The sequence below is a fragment of the Ammodytes marinus genome, assembly GCF_949987685.1.
Source record: "Ammodytes marinus genome assembly, chromosome: 1".
NCBI classification, from domain to species: domain Eukaryota; kingdom Metazoa; phylum Chordata; class Actinopteri; order Uranoscopiformes; family Ammodytidae; genus Ammodytes; species Ammodytes marinus.
Genome location: NC_137230.1, coordinates 1,378,417 through 1,384,416, shown reverse-complemented (window position 1 = coordinate 1,384,416; position 6,000 = coordinate 1,378,417). Strand labels below are relative to the sequence as shown.

Genomic DNA, 6,000 nt, shown 5'->3' with positions numbered 1-6,000 from the left:
TGACAGAGAAGGAGGAAAGAATAGAGCAGGAAAAGGCAGCTAGCATGCAAAAGAGAAAAAGGGCTACAAAATCAAAACGCTACTGCTACTGCACCCCAGTGCACTCCACGCCAGCTTCGGAAGAAGATACAGAAGACGTGTGTAGCCTAGTTGAGTAGGCTATTATTGTTAGACCTATTTGTTTTGTTCTTTATGTTGTTACATACAGTAGGCTGGTCTTAATATGGATTTCCTGTTTGTTTATTCCCTGCTCATTTTGTGTTAAGATGCATAAAGTTATGTAGGCCTATTTTTGAACTTGATAATGAAATTAAACTTTCAAATTTAGTTCTGCTTTCTTGCCTTCTTTTTAAGATGTTTCCCATTTAGATAACATTGTGACAAACAACCCCATAGTGTGTGACCTTGATGGGCTTGGTTGTCACAATGTGTTACAGTGTCTTTCATGGTAAATTTCTTCTTTATTACAATAAATTAGAAACAGTGAGGGGAACACATTTCAAGCCAACACCTTAAATTTAAATTTATTGTAGGAATGACTATTGAAGGATGTTTAGGTGATGAGCAATTCTCACTGGAGTAAAAAGTGTGCCTACTAGCCCCGGTCTCCCCTATGTGGCTTTCAATGACAGAGGCGAGGTTTCAGATTCAACTCTGTGGGAAGCTTCATCATGGAAGATAGACAGAGGAGAACAAATGTTAGAGAAATGGTATCAGTTATGCGTTTTGCGTCGGCAGGACAATTTTTCAGTGGTAGGACAACCGGTACTCAGGCCCAGACAAACCGAGACCGAGGCAGCTCCTAAGGCTGTTATTAATAACGCTATAAACAATGTTAAACAATATGAACACAATTAACATTAATTTACATTGATTTACACTCTACCTTTCCCCGCCGACACACAATCGGCGCCAGACCCAGAGCCAGCCCCCCGCCCCCAGAGAGCACGCCCCAGTGCGGCACTAGTCCCGAGGAGGTCCGGGGCCATAGATAGAGAATAGACAGTATAGATGGAGAATAGAAAGTATTCAAATAACTTTATTATTCTCGTGAGGGAATAAATACATTCTTAAAAGCTAAAAACCCCGTGGGTAGGGGTAGAGGTGTGGGTAGGGAGAATCGATTGTTAGTTGGGGGAGGTGAATAGGTTAAAGTTGGGAGTGATGGGTTGGGTTGGGCGGGATGGGGGGGCTACTGTTTATTCAACAGCATGCTGGAACAGAGGTGGACATGGCTCGTTTGGTTCTTAGGGGCAGGCAACGCAGTCTCCTTCCTGAAGGTAGCAGATGGTACTGGTTGTTGAGGTTATGGGCGGGGTCCGATATGATCCGTCTACTTTTCCTGATGGCCTGTTTTTCATCACTGGCTGTGAGAGTGGTCTGTGGCTGTCAAATGATCTTCCCACTCATCTTTATGATCCTGTTGAGGGGACCTTTGTTCATGTCACTCAGGGAGCCAAACCAAGCCAGGATGCTGAAGGTGAGGGTGGATTGGATGAAGCAGTTGTGAAATGACTGGAGTATTGACTTGTCGACTTGAAGTCGTCGCAGCTTCCGGAGAAACAGGTGTTGTTGACATTTCTTGAAGATGCGATCTGTGTGACTTTTGAAGGTGAACTTGTGATTAATAGTGGAACTGAGGTAACTGTTTCTTCCAGTCTCTCAATTATCTGGCCATTTAACTGAAGAGCAGGGGGGCTGGTGGAGGAGCCCATGAAATCTATGACCATCTCTTTGGTTTAAGAGATGTTCAAGGTGAGATGGTTATCCCTACACCAGAGAGAGAAGTGGTCCACCACAGCGTGTCAGGGCGGGACCATAGGGGAGGGACCAAAGAGAACAAGTGGAGCGGTTGAGGTATTTGGAATCGAATCTCTTTCCCAACTGCCATTTTCTCCCCAAATCATATACCCCAGCTTTTAAGTATTAAGGCTAAATTAAACTAGTTGTTGTAGGCCTAAATGTTTTGGGAGTCGTTCATCCACGTCTTATTTCAGACTGTGTGTGGAGTGGACACACTAAACGCCTGTGTGGACAACCATCAGCTCCACAGACAGCTTGCCGGATGAGCTCAACACCTTTTACACCCGCTTTGAGACCTCCAGCCCCACCAGAGAGGAGGCCCTCACACACACCAGGAGCACTCACTTGTACACTCAACACCACACAGCTGGTTAAAAAGGACAACAGCGGCTGGACTTCCTGAGGAGGCTGAGGAAGTTTGGCATGTCTGATCCTCAGAAACTTCTACAGCTGCACTGTAGAAGTTGCATCTTGACCGGCTGTATCACCATCTGGTACGGCAGCACTTCTGCTGTGGACCGCAGATGACTGAAGAGAGTGGTTAAGACTGCAGAGAAGATCATCAGAACTCCACTGCCCTCTCTGCAGAGCATCTAGGAAGGAAGAACAGAAGTATGAAGTCCAAAACAACCAGACTAAAGAACTCTTTCTTCCCCACTGCCCTCAGACTCCTAAACAACAGAGAGGAGTCTGTTGTTACTGTTATTATTCTACCTCAGGACTGCCATCACTGTTTAAATTTTTTTAACATTTTGGTTATGCACAACAGCACACTTTCTTGGATTTGCACCATTCAGTTTTATTTTATTTGAACTTAAATCTGTTGTTTTACCTAGTTGCTGCTCTTCTATTTGCACTGTAAATTGTATATTCTGTATTGTTGCTGCTTTTTTTCTATTTTACTTGTATATTGCATATTTTCACGTTTCTTTCTTGGCATTTAGTCTGTGGAAAACAAAGGAAGAATGTCATTGTATGACTGAGAACATGTTTCTTATTGTGAATATGACAATAAACACTTTTGTATCTTGAATCTTAAAACACATTTAAATTTACACTAGGTCACAGGATGATTATTTGAATAAAAACAAAATCAGAAAAACGTGTGCATTGTAAAAGTGTAGGTACAACAATAAATAATTCTGTCAGCTGATAAAAACATGTGAATGAATTGTATTTATCAACTACAAACAGGACAAAAGTTGAATGGTCTTTAGGCTCTAACTCCCGGCACTTCCCATAGCATAGATGAATGGAAAATGAAAAGCTGTGTGTAGTGGTGGCTTTGGCTGAGGTATTACCCAGGAGGTCTGCACTTGCAAAGTGGGATGGCTCAGACTGTGGTCAGGCTGGTTTGCAGGGGTTCAATTACTGAAGTGAGGGCCTGTAACTTACATGACACTATATCAAACACTTCTGATCTGGTGTTGCTCACACTGGAAACTTGCTTCCTCCCTATACTATTTTCTTCACTTATAATGCAGTAAGCGACTCAGAAATGTGTCTAAACTGTGGGAAAAGGCTTGCGCAATGTCTACATAATAATACAATTTTAATTATAGTAAAATCTTTAATAACATCAAAGCTTTGATAAAGGAAAAGCAGAAAGGCGGAGGGATTTCAGCATATAATATTATATTTCACAGCTGCAGCTGAACAGTTCTGGTTTTGAATGGGCATGTCCTTATCTAAAACAGTTACATAATAAGTTATAAATATTACAACTCAAGGAAAAATGTAAGAATGAGTTAAATTTTATTTTTGGCCAAAATGGCAGCTCAATTAGTTGTTTGCAAAGGGAAAAGCAGAAAAAAGCCACCTTTGTACCAACAAATGATGAGTAGTTGATACTGCTGATTTTGGAATATTAGGCGAAATATTCCTTATAGTATATAATACTGAGGTTGCTACTTGTTTGTTCACCCGGAATACATCAGCTGGAGCCTTACCTCACCTCACTCACTAAAGCAGTTGATAAGTAGATGTGTTAGACGTGTAGACTTGTGTGTGTGTGTGTGTGTGTGTGTGTTTTAGTGGGTGTGGTAGCTCGTTTGAAGTTCTTGCTTGTTGCGTCTGCGTGTGGTGAGACAGACCGACAGATAGACAGACAGGGATGGAGGTATAGACGGGGACAGGCCAAACAACAGGTGTGTCTTTTGAATGTATAACCCACTGCCATATGAACGCCCTCTTTACCTTTAGCCCTGCTGATTCTTGTTTTCATCAGCAAAAGAAAGAACTTCTCCTCCTCCTCCCTCTTTCATCTGTGATACAGAAAGACAGCTCCTCTCTTTGAGCCTTTGTGTGTCTTTTCTTCATTGAGCCTCTCATTTCTTTACTTAGTTATGACTAGGCTTGGACTATCCATCGCTTTGCCTTGGATTGCCCTGTTACTAAACAGCAGCTATCAGCCAATCACAGCCCTCCTCTGCTTTGATGCATGATGGAGTTTAAGGGTGTATTCACACTGGGAAAGCCCGCTAGTTCACTTGCTTTGGTCCAGAACCAAATCGAGTTTAGATTTTTTTTGTTTGGTGTGGTCCACTTTCATATTGCCTCTTTTGCAAGTGAACCAGCATTACAAAGCAAAACCACACGTGATCTGAGGTCATTCATTCATTGGACAGACATTCTGGGGTGGAGAGAAGCAGGAAGCACTAAGTATAAACTGTGAAATATATCATTGATATAATATGGGGTTAAAAATAATAAAAAGGCCTACATCTAGCCTATACAAACAACAAATTATTGTTGTTTCATATGGTTATAATATGTAGCCCTATGATAATGCCACGTTAATGTGGCTTGTAGCCTATGATGTGAATCATCATTTTTACTGTATTTTGCTGCTTGACGTGCGGCTCGCGAGAAGAATAGGCTCAAGCTGACACTCAGCTGATTAAGCTGTGTATCAGCTGGGTGTGAGTTCGGCGCAGTTCAGCTCCAAACTGACACGGGATAGTATTGATGGTCCCGTTCATGGGAAGCAAAATAAAAACACACACTTCTTGCGCAGCGTGAACCTGTTGGCACTGTGTGGTAGACGCTCCCCTCTCCTTCATCTGATCGCTGAACACATTCAGCATTTTTACGCGTCCTCCCGATCAAATGTAATATACTGTTCTGGGCTCCCGGTCAAACCACAACTTATCGTCCTAACAATGGTGACAACCACACTTTCCCATAATGTGAAGCTGACGGCAATTAATTATTATAATATTAGAAAAGAAAAGAAAGAAAAGGCACAGTGCCTCCTGCATTTGGGTCGGATCGAGTCCGGACAAATTCACACCACAAACGAACTGCAGCAGAGTGTGTTTGGAAGCGCACCGAGACTACCTCTTCAGCTGGGTCTCGGAGCGCTTGTTTGGTCCGCCCCGAGTGCGATTGCTGTATTCACACCTGCCTGAAAGATGCGCACCAAAGGCGGAAGTGCACCTGAGTTAGTTTCAACCAAACTAAACACGGCATGAGTGAATATACCCTTAATCTACCCACAGGGGATCACTATGTTATTAGTTCATCTGTACACAGTACTGGGAGAAGTATTGACTTATTTTACTTAAGTTATAGCAGTTATACCACAGTGTAGAAAAACAATATTACATAAAGAAATCTAAAGTAAACATACAAAACTATCAGTATCAAAATAAACTATATACATATGTATATTAGGGGTGTGAACGTGTGTGTGTGTGGGTGCGCGTTTGTTCGCCTGTAAACACACAGTTGACATGAACTATGCTTGTGTACACACCTTATAATAGGTCCATGGTACACACACACACAAACACACACACCTCATTTGTTCGCCGTCATTATCGCCTTCATTAATTTCCTGATTATTATAGCCTGTCGCTTTCTACATGTCCACGTTTATGCAGGTTGAACAGGTGTAATACAGTTCGGGATACTTACAAACATACTACACATCAACCGGGTAACTTTAATCTTTAGGTTATCTTTCATCACTCGTGACTCGTCCGTGGCTGTGACTCGAGCCCGAGAACGGCGACTCCCCTTGTGTGTGCGTTTTATGCACGTGCGCATGTGTGTCTGCAGCGCTGACTCAGGCTGTATCTTGATTCAGGGGTTACGGTCTACGTAGGCTGCATTTGCGTCATAGCGGCGCAAAGGTTGTTCCATTTGCAAGGCTCCTTGCTGGGCTCCTCATATGCAGCCGTGAAATGCAGCCTT

At 42.7% G+C, this 6,000-nt stretch overlaps 1 long non-coding RNA gene across 1 annotated transcript in view; it reads right to left on the bottom strand.

Annotated features, from left to right (window-relative positions):
- Positions 1 to 1,023: 1,023 nt before the first annotated feature.
- Positions 1,024 to 6,000, bottom strand: part of LOC307249059 — a 50,337-nt gene continuing 45,360 nt past the window's right edge. The window contains exon 2 of the long non-coding RNA XR_013844824.1: positions 1,024 to 2,396. This is a non-coding gene — a long non-coding RNA (uncharacterized lncRNA). The remainder of the gene's footprint in view (positions 2,397 to 6,000) is intronic.